We start from the raw sequence: 16,940 nt of genomic DNA, 5'->3' as shown, positions 1-16,940 counted from the left end.
CCCGCGCCCCTTAGGAAAAAAAAAAAAAAACCCCCAAAAAAAAAAAAAAAAGAAAGAAAAGTTTGGGACTCTATTTTACAGAATTGCAGATGAGAGTAAGGAGCCAGAAGACCTTATGATATTTTCATTACAAATGTCCCCAAACTATCATTACATATTTCTTTTTTTTTTTTTTTTGAGAGGTTTTTGCTATAGAGCACATGTGCTCACCAGAAAGACAGAGAGAGACAGGGAGACAGAAAGCAAAGTCACCCCCCAGGGAAATGGCCACACCACAATCCTTCTCCTCCATTCTCCTCTGGGGATCTTGAGCATGCACACACATGCACTGAGTGTGAGTTTAAGCCACCAGGTCTGGGACTTGAACCATGATAAACTACATGTGAGTCCAGTAACATAGCCATTACGCCAACAGCTGATACCTATCACTACATATTTCAATACATTATTCTTCAGATGTGCACTAACACAAATTAGCTTTCGTTTTCAACTAGTAATTAGAAAAGAATAGCATGGGACTGGCAGAAGGTTAAGAGCACTGGACTCTCAGATGGCCAACCACAGTTCAAGTCCCGGACCCAGGGGCTTGCTTTCTCGCTTTCGCTCTCTCTCTCTCTCACTCTATCTCTCTCTGGTCAGAGTAAAATAAAAATAAATAAATAAATAAATAGATAAGTAAAATTTTAAAAATAAAGAATAGCAAATATCATGGTTGCTTTAATAAATATTATAATAACTGTCTTCCTTCATAATTCTTCCTTCCTTTTCTATATAGCCAAGAGCAGAAGAGATGAAATTAATTTCCTGTAACCATAAGCCTTTTGCTTTTCAACACAGGAAAAAAATGGCAAATCACTGAAAAGAATTTGAGCCTTTTTTTTCTTTGTTTCCTTTTCCAAAACCATGTTTGTATTTTAATCTAAAAGCTTATAAACTCCAAATTGTATCTCCACTTCAGACTCCTCTCCTGACATCCATATTTCTGTGTTCAGCTGCCTTTGGACACCTCAGCCTGGATGATCCACAGGCCTCACATATTCAACCCAAAACTTTAAGAAATGAATGAGCTCATTCTCTTCCCTGCCAAAGCATTTTTCTTCTGAATACTTGTCTTCATTAACTCCATTAGCATCTACTCACCAATCATTCATCTGGGTTCTTTCTCATCCTCTCTACCATTGTCATAATTTAAGACTTCATCTGTCCGGCCTAGTGTATTGCAAGAATTTATAAAATTACTGAGACCAGCAGATGGTGTAACAATTATGTCACTGGACTCCAAAGTAGTCAACCGCAGTTCCCTTCCCTGGACACAGAGGCTTAAAACTCACACTGGATACATGTGTGTTCATGCCCAAGATCTCAAGAGGAAAATAGAGGAGAAAAAATTGCAGCGTGGCCATCCTCCAGGAAGATGATTTCTTGCTTTCTGTGTCTCTTGCAAGTATACTCATTCAACAGCATAAATCTCTAAAAAAAAAATAAAAACAACAAACAAACAAAAAAACTTCTATTCTTCCACCAAAGAGAAGTTTCTAGAAAAAAAATCTAGGGACCAGCAGTTAACATAATGGCTATGTCGCTGTACTCCCATGTACCCGACCATGGTTCGAGTTCCGGACCCGGTGACTTAAACTCATGCAGGTCGTGCGCGTGTGTGTGCCCAAGATCCCAAGAGGAGAATGGAGGAGAAGGGATTGCGGCATTGGCCATCCCCCAGGGGGTGAGTTCTTGCTTTCTGTCTCTCTGTCTCTCTTTCTTTCTGGGGAGCACACATGCCCTATAGCAAAAACCTCTCCAAAAAAAAAAAAAAAAAATCTAAAGATGTTACCCTCCCTACTTAAAGCTTTTTTTAAAAAAAATTATTTATTTATTTAATTCCATTTGTTCTTCTTATTTTTTATTTTGGCCAGAGAGAGATGAGAGAAAGAGAAATGGAGAAAGAAAGTCACCAATCTAGGACTCAAACCATCATCAGTATTGTGGGAATCCAGCACCCTTAACCATCACGCCACCTGCAGGATCCTACTAAAAACTTTTAATGACTCTTCTACAGGATCTTCTAGGTATGCTTAACGCAAATACTTCACCTTTAACTTTTTCCCTTTCTAAATCCCTACCTTCTTTATTTATTAATGACCTCATGTCTCAGACTCTTAGAAATACATGGAGTTTACCAATAAGGTCACGTCATGTCATATCTCTAGGAACCTGCTCATAGTCTCCATTCTTTTTAGATACTTTATTGTCTTTAGACTTCTGGACAATCTCTTCTTTCAAGTATTTTGGGATCTAAATCTTTCAAGATGTCCTGCTCTACTAAATTTTCCTGTCTCCTACTCAGATTTATTGCCTTATCCTTTATGCCAGATTGTACCTAGAATGTGGAATTCTAAGATAGAAAATAAAAAAGGTAAAAAACAGAAAGCACAATTCTAATACTATATAGAAGCATTTTATTTTTAAATAATTTTACAATGTTTTTTTTTTCTGTTGGACTTTGACATTCTTAGAGAAATTGTCCTTTTTTCCCCCTCATATTTCCAATGACTTAGAGATAATTAATATACAAGAAACACTGAATTTTTAAAAAATTTTTTTCTCATGTAGGACATGTGCACCTACCAGAGAGAGAGAAAAAAAAAATACCCTCCCTCATGCCACAATCCTTTTTTCTCCATTCCTCCATCCCATCAAGATTTTCCAATCACTAGGTCTAAGATTTGAACTGTGGTAGGCCACATGGGACCTACTTCCTTAACCACTATGCTACAGACTGGTCCTAAAAAAACTACAAATTAAAAAGTAGTTAAGACCCAGTATCAGTGGTGTAGGTGGTGACATACTGAACTGCAGTGCTGGAAGCCATACGGCTCACCATGGATTTGAACCTCCAGTCCAGCCAACCTGAAGTATGCCAGGTGCTTGTGCTCTGGAGGACGGAATGAAAGAGATAGCAATATGGCCAGTCCCTGATGAGGGTGCTTCCCTTTCTCTTCCTCTTTCCTTCATGCACACTACTGTGAATAAAATAAATAAACTTAAATAGATAAATTATAGTTAAGAACTGAATTAAATCATATAAGTTCTACAACTTGTAAATCATTATTCTAGTTAGTGTGTGAAATACAAATACAAAAAAATAAAAAAAGAAAATGAGTGCTCTAGCCTAAGAAGCTAATGGAAGTCACAATGTGGATGTGTATATGAGAATATACAGGGCCAGCTGTTGGCATGGTAGTTAAGGCAGCTGGTTCTCACATAGCCAAATGCACAATTTGAGTGCAGCGAAAAACACTTTGGGTGTGTATGTGTGTGCATGCCCAAAATCCCAAAAGGAAGAAATGAAGGAGAAGCATAGACACCATGGGTGGGTATTTCCTCATTATCTCTCTGTCTATGTGTACATCTATCTCTCTACTCAGCAAGTGCATGTGCCCTCTGGCAAATTTTTAAAAAGGGACAAGCAGTTAGCATAATGGCTATGTCACTGGACTCCCATGTAGTCAACCGTGCTTTGAGTCCCGGACCTGGTGGCTTAAACTCATGCCGGGTGCACATGTGTGTGCCCAAGATCCCGAGAGGAGAATGGAGGAGAAGGGATTGTGGCATGGCCATCCCCTCTGGGGGATGATTTCTTGTTTTCTGTCTCTCTGTCTTTCTCTGTCTTTCTGGCGAGTACACGTGCCGTATAGCAAAAATCTCTCCAAAAAAAAAGAGAGAGAGAGAGAATATATATCAAAATATAAAGTGATATTGCTCTGGGTAATTATAGAAAGCAAGACTTTATTCCAACTGAAAAAAAAAAAAAAAAAAAAAAAAAAACCTAGGTAATGGCTAGGAGGAAAGAGGAATCAGATGAGAATAGGAGTCATGAAGCCCAGATCTAGACTGAAAAGTGACTGATTGGGCTTTAATTGAAATGAGTCATGAGTTTTCAACATTTCACAACCATGAAATGAATGTTCTGAACTGGGCATAAAAATGATCAATTGATAGCAGTAGTTGGTGTAAGTTAAATCAGTGAAGACTGGGTACAGAGAGGCATTTACAGAATTATATTTCAGAAAATCATTCTAAAGGACTTGATATTCAAATCTTGGAAATGGAATTAAAGCTGGAAAAGCAAGGAGGTAGGAATAAATTTGAGATAAGTTTGGAAGACAGCATAGTGAAACTTGGTAAATCATTTTGTACAGCCAATTAGAAAACAAGATCATCCAAAAAGAATTAGAAGATTTACATCTAAGAAAATGAACAGATGAAGTTCCATTCATATAAATAGGGAATATATGAAGAATAACTTTGAGGAAAAAACTTACTCCTATTTGTGTCCGTATACTTGGTGACAGTGGTACATCAAAGGTGGGATGTTCAACAAGCAATGAGAAAGGTGTCTGAAAAAAATCAAAGAAAGATTTTAACTGTGGCTTTTGATCATTCATCCAAAGAAAACATTTTTTAAAATGAGCATAATGTCAAGAATAAAATGTAAGAGAAGAAGAAAACTGAGAAAGGAACTTAGAAACATCTTAGGGAACAGTAGATGACATAATGGTTATGTAAACCATGGTTTGAGTCCCAGACCCAGTATCTTAAAATTCATGCCAGGCATGTATGCATGCATGCCCAAAATCCTGAGAGGAGAATGGAGGAGAAGGGATTATGGCGTGGCCATCCTCCCTGGGGAGTGATTTCTCACTTTCTGTCTCTCTGGCTCTCTCTGGCTCTCCAGAAAGCAAATGCATCCTATAGCAAAAAAAAGAAGCATCTTACATGTAGGAAGTAGGAGGAAGAAGAGAACCTCCCAGAAGGGAAGGAGAGAACAGAAAACAATCATGAGGTCATGATCACTGAGACCAAGGAAAAGCAGTGTCAGAATGAGGGAGTTATTGACAAGCTCTGATGACACTGAGATATTGAAGGTGTGTTATCCAATAAGGTAGCCACTAGTTACACGTGCCTATTAAAATTAAATTTAAGGGAACCAGCAGTTAGCGTAATGGCTATGTCACTGGCCTCCCACGTAGTCGACTGCAGTTCGCGTCCCAGACCCGGTGGCTTAAAACTCACTCCGGGCGCATGTGCGTGTGTGCCCAAGATCCCGAGAGGAGAATGGAGGAGAAGGGATTGCGGCGTGACCATCCCCCCTGGGGGATGATTTCTCACTTTTTGTCTCTATATCTCTCTCTGTCTGTCTGGCGAGTGCATGCGCCCTATAGCAAAAACCTCTCCAAAAAAGAAAAATTAAATTTAAAATGTAATTTCTCAGTTGCATTAGCCACATATCAAGTGCTTAACACCCACTTGTGTCAGGTGGCCTCATAATATTAAAAAAAAAAAACAAAAAACAGTACAGTTACAGGACAAATTTATCTTGGCAAAAAATTCTTTGAAACAGTGTTAGATTGAGTAATATAAAGACTAGAAGAAAAGTCAACATGAAGGTCTATCAAAACAGCTAAGGGTTTAGGATTAGACAGTGATTCATTTGTCACTCTTGAACTTATTACCTGGGTGTCCTCCCAGAAATTATTTAATCCCTTTATATGGAGTTGGTAACACTTACTTCTTGGAGTTCTTTTTTAAATAATTAGATGGCAATATATAATCATTTTTTAAGGTTAGAGGGATGAGCCTATACTTCTTAAAATTTAAGCTGCATTTTGCATCATTCTTTAAGTAGTTGATATTTATTGCCTTTTTTAAAAAGTGTACATTTAATCATTGTACATCTTTGTAACTGTTTTTCCCAGCATAAATATGGTACACACTGGTCAAGTCAAAGATGTTACCATATACATTACCATCAACAGATACACTTTTATTTTTGTATCTGTATTTATATAATTATTTTACAACTACTGCTAACAAAAGTTCTTTTTTTTTGTTTTCTTTTGTTTGTTTCATTTAGTTACTGTACATCCTTATGGCTTACATAATGATTTTTCCCATTCCCAGCATTAATATATTACATATTAGTCTAATCCAAGACATTGCCATACACATTATCATCAACAGATATGTTTTCATTTTTTGTGTCTGTTAAGAGTTTTCTTCATGAGACCAGCAGATGTTGTAATGACTGTGTCGCTGGACTCCCACATAGTCGACCACGGTTCAAGTCCCAGACCTGGTGACTTAAACTCACACTGGGCCCAAGTGCATGCCCAAGATCCCAAGGGGAGAATGGAGGAGATGGGATTGTGGCATGGCCATACCCCCTGGGAGGTGATTTCTCACTTTCTGCCTCTCTGTCTCTGTCTTTCTGGTAAGCACACCTACCCGATAGCAAAAACCTCTCAAAAAAAAAAAAAATAGTTGATATTTATTGCCTTTTTTAAAAAGTGTACATTTAATCATTGTACATCTTTGTAACTGTTTTTCCCAGCATAAATATGGTACACACTGGTCAAGTCAAAGATGTTACCATATACATTACCATCAACAGATACACTTTTATTTTTGTATCTGTATTTATATAATTATTTTACAACTACTGCTAACAAAAGTTCTTTTTTTTTGTTTTCTTTTGTTTGTTTCATTTAGTTACTGTACATCCTTATGGCTTACATAATGATTTTTCCCATTCCCAGCATTAATATATTACATATTAGTCTAATCCAAGACATTGCCATACACATTATCATCAACAGATATGTTTTCATTTTTTGTGTCTGTTAAGAGTTTTCTTCATGAGACCAGCAGATGTTGTAATGACTGTGTCGCTGGACTCCCACATAGTCGACCACGGTTCAAGTCCCAGACCTGGTGACTTAAACTCACACTGGGCCCAAGTGCATGCCCAAGATCCCAAGGGGAGAATGGAGGAGATGGGATTGTGGCATGGCCATACCCCCTGGGAGGTGATTTCTCTCTTTCTGCCTCTCTGTCTCTGTCTTTCTGGTAAGCACACCTACCCGATAGCAAAAACCTCTCAAAAAAAAAAAAATGTTTTCTTCTTCTGATTCCCCTCCTCCCTCTCCCCCTACACATCTCCTCCTATACTATTTCTAGTATTTACAGTTGCCTCTCCTTCGTTTGTTCCTTTCAGAGTTCTTTTAAAGTAAATCCACTAGAGAAGGTATAGAATGAGTGGATGACCTAGAGGATATATGAAGAGGGAGAAGATAGCAAGAGAGCTCAGAAGAATATGCATCAATTAATATTTTCTAATCATTGAAGAGACAGTTGTTGACATTCTTTCTATCCACAATCACTTAACACTCAAAGGCAGAGAACAATTCATTGAACTGGTCAAGGATACCTTAGTCATGAAAGATGAAAGCAGGGGTGAAAAAACAAAGTAATGACACTGCACACATAGTACAGAGCATTTTTTGTTGTTACATTTCTATCAGAAGTGAAGTTGATGAACATTAGACTGATATGAAGAAATGATTCACTAAATATTATTACTCAAACTGGGCACCAAGAAAAGGAAATTAAATAGCTTGAAGATTCTTACTATCATGCCCCATACATTACTCACTTTGATGTGAACTTCAAGTATCTACTAATCATCAGCCAATGCATTTGACATTGGTGATAAAATTATAAACAAGTTGTCACTCCTGACTTGTGGTTTCAGTATTATCCATGGTTTTAGATATCTACTAAAGATCTTTGATTGCATCTTCACAGATAAGGAGCACTAAGCTCAGTCATTATATGGTCTTTTAAGTATATCCAAAACTTCCTAGGACAACAGGTCATGCTGATCCTCAAATGTGTCAGAATAATTCAGTCATAAGATATATTTGATTAGAATATTAACTGCAATTTTTCAGATTTCCTTTATAATTTCAATCACACCGTAGTTCTTAATGAAAATCCCAGCACTACTGTTAATGTCCCATTTCTTCCAGCCTCTCAACAAAAGTATCGATTTGTAAGGAATGCAAGCTTTGACCTGAATTAGAGCAAATTTTGCCAAAAAATATAGTGGACAGATGTTACCACACATTTAGCTGTTCTACTTTAATATTATTTTTCTTCCATGAATGTAATACTATGAACTGAATTAGGACACACCTATGGAAAACTTAGAAAATAAATGGAAGAATCCATTTGAATAATCTGTTGAAAAGAAATAGAAAAAAAAAAGCAGAATATGGCTAATCCTTAAGGCTTTATTCTCCATGATCAAATGACTTTTAAAAATGAAAGACTTCAGAAATAAGACAAGAAATGGTTAAGGTAAAACAGGGACCTCTCAGAAGTTTGTTTAGCCAGACCGAATAGAGCACAATGTGAAATTGAAAGGCACCTTGTCTTTGAATCTCAGTGCAGTTACACAGGAGCTGTGAAGATTTGGGGGTCCAATAGAGCCTTTCATTTCTCTCTGAGGAAAAAAGTTTCTGTGTAGATACAAGAGCTCTGTAAATCAAGCAAGACTTCCACATGAGTGCATCGACTCTTTCTCTGTTTATATACACTAAGCATATGCTTCCTGTGACCACTTCAAAAGAAATATAACTTTCTTAAATATTATTTAAGTGCAGCTCCATGACTGTGAAAGAGAGAAAATATAACTGACTTTGAATCTTTTACTACAGGGGTAGAGAAAGAAGGAAGGAGTGATTGAAATGTTACACTGACCAGTCTAGGAAATGGGTAATAACTTGTGATTAAATGCAGATGTTAACCTGAAAAATTCAGTTAATCACAGATATTAAACATGCCTGGAAGCCATAAAAAGCAGAGGGTAAACCAATAAATAACCATGCATTGAAGTAGTATACTGACACACAATTCACAATGGAAAGAAAATAATGGACAAAATTTAAATTACTTCAACTTTTTCGTCTTGCATAAATGTTTATGTACAAATAAACCAGACCACTACATGGACTAGTAACCAAGGAACACAGGTACTTTGAATGAATCAAAATCAATGGGAAAGGTCCATGAATGACAGGTGTGTAAGTAGCACTTGAGAAGAAACAAGCTGAAAATATTTCATTCAACCAAGCATAAGCCACAGTAGAAACATTATAAATAGGTTGTAAAATTCAGAATGCTTGGACCACCTAAAGATACTGTAATTATGTAAGCAGCAGGTCATAATTTGCCAGAAATGGTGCTTGGAGATCACAAGTAGGCATTTCCTAGCTAAATGCACCCAGTCTAGTACTAGTCTTCTTATATAATTGATACTCAATAAGTGTTGGTTCTGATTTACTGTTAATATTGCTCTTCAAAATGAAAAATAAAACAGAAGAATATAATATTATATAAATTAGAGGACTTCAAAATGAATTTGAAGAAGCAAATATAATTGCTACTGTGGTACATACATGAACATCTTACCAGCAGCCACTTCTCTTTGCTACCTTCAGTTACCAATCTTACAATGTTGAAAGGCACCTATATTTCACTTTGAGCTTCACTAGTTTCTCATTTATCATATTGAGCTACTGATTTATGACTTCAGCTGCTGATTCTTCAAAGCCCAGTGTAAATGCAGTCAAGAATTTTGTGATAGAATAAGATAACTACAGTTTGCAGAGTGGCTTTTTTAATTTTTTTAAAAGAAAAAAAAACTTTTCCCACCATTTTTGCATTCCAAAGCATCTCCCAAGATTAATTCTAGCAAAATGTGTGTCTGTCCCACATCCATAAACCAAAATGTCTTAGTCTTCAGAGCCACATTTAGTCAAATCACATTAGCGAGATCGTAAAAGAATTCCATAGTTTTGAGATAGTAGACAATCAAAATGAAAAATGTTTTAAAGAAACCATTGCAACTGAAAATTGAATTTCCGATATTATTGATCTAATTGTTTATATGGTTCTTTTTTCTTCAGTAGATTAAAGAATTGACACAGTGTTGCTTCTTTATAGGGTTTTGTTGAAAGACTAAAGGAAGAGGAAACCAATGGTATGGGCAAAGAAAAGAAAAGAAACTCCTAATTGAATGAATTATTCAGGGGGGGAGTGCACATAAAGAGGTTTGTAAATTCGAGTAAAATTGTGGGGTGGAAGGTCAAAGGACGTCTTGAAGTGGAAGAGAATTGATCATGCAAGTTGGAGCATGTGAACTCAGATTCTCTGATCTATGAAACTTATTAAGCATGAACAACTAGCCTTCAGAGGTTTTCTTTAACAAAAATGAAAGAACATGAAAGATTATGTTCACCTAAAGTCTCATACCTGCAGCTCTTAATGGTAAGCAAAGACAGGGCCAGCAGGTGGCATAGTGGTTAAGTTACTGGACTAATACATGGCCACTGTCACTTGAGCCCCAGACCCTATGGCTTGAAAAATCACATTGGGCACGTGTGTGTGCATGCTCAAAATCCCAATAAGAAAAGGATTGTGGTGTACCTATCCCCTCTGTAGGGAGGGAGCATAATTTCTCACTTCCTTCTGTCTGTGTCTCTGTGTCTCTCTCTAGTAAGTTCATGTGCCCTGTGGCAAAAAGAAAAAAAAACTTAAAAAAATAGTAAGCAAAGAGAAAAGTTCTAATAAATGAGGCACATGGAGACTCCATCAAAATAATTTCTTGCCGGGAACCAGCAGTTAGCGTAATGGCTATGTCGCTGGACTCCCACGTAGTCGACCACGGTTCGTGTCCCGGACCCGGTGGCTTAAAACTCACGCCGGGCGCGTGTGCGTGCGTGCCCAAGATCCCGAAAGGAGAATGGAGGAGAAGGGATTGCAGTGTGACCATCCCCCCTGGGGGGCGATTTCTCGCTTTCTGTCTCTATGTCTCTCTCTGTCTGTCTGGCGAGCGCACGCGCCCTACAGTGAAAATCTCTCAAAAAATAAAATAAAATAAAATAAAATAAAATAAAATAATTTCTTGCCCATGCTAGCAAACATAAAATTCCACATTCTCAGTGGACCAATGATAACAAAGTTAGTAATTTTATCACTGTATTTCTATGGATTTCTCTTTCACATTACAGAAAAACATCAAAATAAAATCTGTAAAATAAATCCTGACTCATTTTTTATATTGAATAGGGAAAACCCAAATAGCAAAATGTTGAAATATTCATTGTTGCAGCTGGAAACTTTCTTTGGAAGTTTGGTTTCTCATTTAGTGATATATGCATATAAACATGGCAATATAATAAATATGTTCTATTAGAGAGAAGCTAATTATTTTGATTTTTTTCTTGCTTTTCATTCTCCCAGGCACACTCCTGAATTAAAAACAGAATTATCCTCATCTTCTTTGATCCAACACAAGTTTAAAATACAGTTGCATATATCAAGGTATGAAATGATGAGCATATTTGAGACTAGAAATTGAGCCTGTAATCTCTTAAGAATTCACTGATATTCCATCTCTTGTCAATTATGGTTTACCCAAGCAGCTTTGCCAGAAGATTTCCAGTCTATTTGCTGGAAGATTTCCAGTCTTTTGGATGAAGTGAGTCACTTTGTTTACCACAGGATTGTTCAAATGCAACACTTTTCTTGATTTATCAATACTGGGCTTCCCCATAAGAGATCCTGCACTCTGCCACCAGCACCACGCAGCTGGGCTGAATTAAGTGTGTATGATCTTGCCCTCGCCCACAAACACTACCCATGTGCACACACTAATTTGGAAGTAAAATCTACTTTCCAGTAGAAAAATAAAACAAATCAGGGCAACATCCTGCAATCATTGACAGGTTTTTGTTAATGTTTCTTTACTTTTGAATGTGTGTGAGGTAATAAGGCAAGTGCAATCATCCATTTAAATGCTAGAAGAACTGGGAAAATACTGTGTTTATAGAAAAATATTTCAAAATATGCATGTTCATCATGTTACGTTTTAATCTAAGTAGTACTGATACCTCCTAAAATTGTAAGAAAAATAAACATTTATTCTTCTGGTCCATATTTTTCTTTTCCATGAAACTGCAGATATCTCTCTTAAGTTTTGCTTACATTGTTGATGTCTTCAATTAAAAACTTGAAGCCATGCCATTTCATAGAGTTTTTGCAACATTCAGACATTCTAACTCTCTGATCAATCCTGTTTACTTGCTGATAAGAACTTTTGATATCATTTTCTGGGGAATCACTGGCTTTCTGTCCACTCACCAGTCATCTTCATTATAATGTATGTAAAGAAGTTATTAAACATATTAGCAATTTCTGAATTCTTTTCTTCAACTAATAATCTCTGTTTTTAATAGTAGCCCAATCACTTTTATGCTTCTGATCTCCAACCACATTTATAATTAACTATTCACATTCTTGAGGGATTAGGCATACAAATTCTTTGGAAGCTAGAAAACAGTGCTCTCTTTATATTCCTAATTTAGCTATGAATAAAGAATTCTTATAAAAATAAGATTTAGCCCAGGGTTTAGAAGAAACTAAGACAGGATGACATTGAAAGAGTGGATCCTCCAAGAATAATAATACATAGCATCTTCTTGATAACTTTGTCTCTCCTTATTCTACACAGAGAGAAACTGCACCTGCCATATATATGTGTAATTTTCCCCTTTAAACAGATAAGAAAAAAAAAGTGTAAAAGTTGATACTAAAACAAAGTGCCACTCAGATAACGGAAAACACACAGTGAATCCCAAAACAATGATTTTAAAAACATACCAAACTCCTGATACAATTCAGTGTCTTTGTGATTCAAGATAGACGAACCTAGGATAAAATGGCTGATAAGAGAGTTATTCAGAAACAGTATTTATCTTGTCTTTCAGTTTTAATATCTTTTTAATTTCCATATGATGTTCTTTGCAATGCATATTTTTAGTGTCTTCAAGTGCTCCAGAGAAGCAGAACCAGTAGGGCACATACAGATATGTAAGAGAGGGTTTGTTGAGAGCTGGCTCACATGACTGTGGAGACTGGGAAGATCTGTAGTGTGCCTTTACAGCTGGAGAACTAGAAAGCCAGTGGTGCAATTCAGTCTGAGTCCAACAGCTTGAGAATCAGTGGAGCCAGTGGTGTAACTCCCAGCCTGAATCTGAAGGCATGAGAAGCAGGCGTGAGGGAGTTGGTGTAAGTCAGGACTCTGCATGCCAGAGAACCTAGAGCTCTGATGTCTGAAGACAGGGGAAAAAGGATGGCTGGGGTTCAGAAGAAAGAGAAAATTTGTTTTCTAGCCCTTCAATAATTGAATGTCTGGCCAAATCATAGATCTTTAATCAGTCAACTGATTTCAAGTGCTCTTTTAGAAATACTCACACAGGCACATCCAGAAGTAATGTCTAGGTTTTATTTTTACAAAAATCTATTATTTTAATTTTATAAATGAGAAATCTGAGTCACTGATTGGGTAAATAAGTTTCTCAGACTAGGAAACTTTTGCAAGTAACAGCAAATGGCAGATACACCAAATCATATCATTTGAGGTGGAAATGACCCTTTCTCTAATTTTTTTAAGAGGTTTCTGCCTTAGGGCCTATATGTTCACTGGAAAGAGACAGAGACAGAGACAGTATCAATGAGAGAGAAAGTGAGAAATCATCTCCCAAGAGGTATGGTCATACCTCAATACCTTCTCCTCCATCCTCTTCCTGGAGTCTTAAGCACACACACTCGTGCACCCAGCATGATTTTTAAACCCCAGGTCAAGGATTCAAACTCTGGTCGGCCATGTGGAAGTCCAGTAATGCAACCATACTCCACCTGCTGGCTCCTAAAATTTTATTCTTAAGTAACATTTACTGATGTAAAATGTGTTGTCTAATTATCTTGTGTCCTTTGATAATGAGTCTTTATTTCTGGCAAATTCAAAGGGTCCGAGTATGGATTTATTTTGTTTTTCTTATCCTGCTGGTGACTTCATGTACTTCTTCAATCTAAAATTTATGTTCTTCAGGTTTCTCTGAACAATAAGAACTTTTCTCTGATTTCTATTGCCCTCTGGGGCAAATGGACATTTCCATTCTGTCCTTCATGTCTTTATATTTGTCATTTTACATTATTAATTGTAGTGGTGGCTCAGTTCGTAAAGTCCCTCTCTAGAATTCAAATGCTCCTTCTTCAGTTCTGCTGGTGGGTAACATTATCAGAAATCTGGGATTCAGACATGTTCTAAGGCTAACATGGTAATCCAGACTCCCCATTATTCCTCATATAGGTTCTCATAAATATCCTGCAACTGTGTTTCTCAATCCTATTAGATCCAGTCCTCTGTCATCTTTCAAACATAATTGTATAATATAGTATCCTAAAGCAATTGTTAAATAATATGTTTTCATGTTTTCTCTTTTTATTTATTTATTATCATCATACTGTTTTCATATATTTTTTATGTTTTCATGCCTTTTTAAAAAATTAATTATAATGTCCTAACAGTAAAATGAAAAAAAAAATAATGTAAAATAAAACAATATATTCAGGCATTATTATACTCAAAGATATAATAAAACATTCAGTTGCTTAGGCCTGTCAAGCTACAAAATAGATAGGTGCAAATGCAGGCCAATATGATGTAGTCCAATACCACAAACAGTGTGGCTTTCCAAAATTATTAGCATTTCTTTAAAAAAAGATCTTAAAAGTTCTGGTACAAAAACTTCAATTTTTCCTTCAACTTCTTAAATAGCATTGGCATTTTGGGGGAAATTGGGTGCATACCATGGGACTTTTCTTTCCATAATTAGATCAGTGGTTCGCAAATGTTAGTGCACAATGGTATTTTGCTAAAACACATATTACTTGGTCCTACCCTGAGTTTTTGATTCTCTAGGTCTGGAGTATGACCCAAAAATATGCATTTAAAATAAGTTCTCAGACAATGATACTATAGGTAAACCACACTTTAGGAAGGTTTAACTGTGCTTTTAACAACTCGACTGCTTTATGGAACATTTAAAAGACATTTGTACCCATTCTCGATTTTGCAAGAGGTCTAGCATTCCTGGCACATATTCCCTAAAAGCCAGGTTAGTTGACTTTTTTACACGGCAGTTTGGTGTTTCAAGTAAAAATTTTCTAAAGAAGAAGATATAGAAGCTACTAATCACTTACATTCAGAGCTAGAAACTGCCACTTGCTTTGCAATCCATGGGAATAACAGAAAATAGATTGTAAGCATGTTCCATCTACCACAATCTTCCCCCTCACAGCAAATTATTTACAATGTCCCCACATGTGACATGAATTAATTACCCCTCTTAAACCCCTATCCCTCAAATCTAAGATCTTGTCATCTTCATCAGGTCCAAGTGCAGATGAGTCTCCTTGGATGGATTCTCAGGCCCAGATCCCTGAGTATGGTCCTTCTCTGTGTGACTATCTGCCCCCACACCCTAGCTATTTAATAGTAGGACAAAGATGAGAGAATTTCAATGAATATGACCCTTCAAACAGGGGAGAATAAGAAGTACCTATAGCAGTCACTAATCCATAGCAATTCTGAAATTCATTGGACATATATTGCCAGTTTACTACAGACTAAATTATATTTCTCTTAAAATGGTATGTTGAAGCCCAAACCCCCAGAGTTATGGTATTTAGAGGTAAATCCTTTGGAATGTAATTAGGTTCTGAGGGTGGAGTTCTCCTGATTAGGTTAATGCCTTTGTAAGAGACAAGAAAGGGATTTCTCTCTCCCTCCCTCCATCTCTGCCATTGAAGACAGCAAGAAATGGTCATCCACAAGCTAGGAAAAGAGCCCAGCTAAACTGGCTGGTACCTTGACTTGGACTTCCCAGACTCCAGAACTGCAAAAAATAAAAATCTTAAGCCACCCAGCCTATAGTTCATGGCAGTCTGAGCAGAACAGGACACAGTCCTTTGAAGACAGCCCAGCCCTGCATCCAAGAAAAGATTTCTGCAGCTCTTGGTTCCTTTATGTAGGCTTGTGGTCCCATGCTTTTAGTCATCTCTCCTTTTTCATAAAAAGTAATTTATGATTGCAGCTAGGTATCCTATGTTTCCAGCTGAATTTTTAAAATCTAGCAAGTCATGTACCCTTTATATTTCCTTTAAAATTTTCTCAAAATTCCATTTAAACAGTTCTATTTAAACAGTTCTGTTTAACTCATCTCTCTTTTTCTCCATTTTATCATATGCAACTCAGAGAAACAAGTACCCGCTTTTTATCTGATCCACAAGTTTATTAGACGCATCCATTTGCCACATAAGTGTAAGTTCTCTAAACTTCCTGTCACTACATACAACGGTTGTCTTTCTCCAGATTCCAATAACATTTTCTTCACTGTACTTTCATCTCTTACTAAGCCTCTTGTAAAGGCCTTTCCACTTTAACTAATGGCATTCTGAGACCTTTCCTGCCTCTACTCACTGCCTTGTTCTAACACAGTGCTTCATAGTGTAGGTATTTTATGACAGTATCACCAGGCTTAAGTACTAAACTCTGTGCAAGTTATCTTTTGCTGTGTAACAAACTACCCCCAGTTATTAGTGCCTGTACACCCACAGGCAGGGAGAGCTAGAGGCTGAGTTCTTTGATCACTCTTCTCCATACATCATCAGGATCTGGCCACCTGGTCTCTCATGAAGTACAGTCAGACTCCTTGTGTGGTGAATAGAGCTCCACAAATGAGTGCTCCAAAAAAGAAGTCACAAGTTTCCTAAAACTAGGAACCACAGCTGGCATAACATCTCAGCTGTCAACCATTTACAATGCTCACCCTTATTCAAAGGGGGACATAAAGACATCTCACTTTTCAATGAGAAGAGAAGCAAAAAAAAAAAAAAAGTGTGTCTATTTTAAGATACCCTATCTCCCATCACTAAACAAACAAAAATGCCTTACCGATTTCAGACATTCCTGCCAGGAAAAGGAGTATTTACTCTATAAAACTGTTGTTTATAAGATTTTAATTTTTCAGCTGGTCTTTAGGACAATTATTGTTAAGGACCTGAGTTCTAACACTCTCTTTCAGCAAGGGAACTGTTATCTCTGGGTAAGGGACCATACTGATAAACAGTCTTGTGATTATGCTAGGTATACTCTATGTGCCTAGAAAGAACTTTGAGACTAGCAAGCACTC

General features: G+C 36.9%; 1 long non-coding RNA gene across 1 annotated transcript in view; it reads right to left on the bottom strand.

Annotated features, from left to right (window-relative positions):
* Positions 1–16,940, bottom strand: part of LOC114007890 (uncharacterized) — a 59,241-nt gene that overhangs the window by 2,431 nt on the left and 39,870 nt on the right. The window contains exon 3 of the long non-coding RNA XR_003549471.1: positions 4,323–4,397. This is a non-coding gene — a long non-coding RNA (uncharacterized LOC114007890). The remainder of the gene's footprint in view (positions 1–4,322; positions 4,398–16,940) is intronic.

The sequence above is a fragment of the Tupaia chinensis genome, unplaced genomic scaffold, assembly GCF_000334495.1.
Source record: "Tupaia chinensis unplaced genomic scaffold, TupChi_1.0 Scaffold000251_1, whole genome shotgun sequence".
NCBI lineage: Eukaryota > Metazoa > Chordata > Mammalia > Scandentia > Tupaiidae > Tupaia > Tupaia belangeri.
Note: the sequence above shows the minus strand (reverse complement) of the source record. Positions and strands in the feature narration are given on the sequence as shown.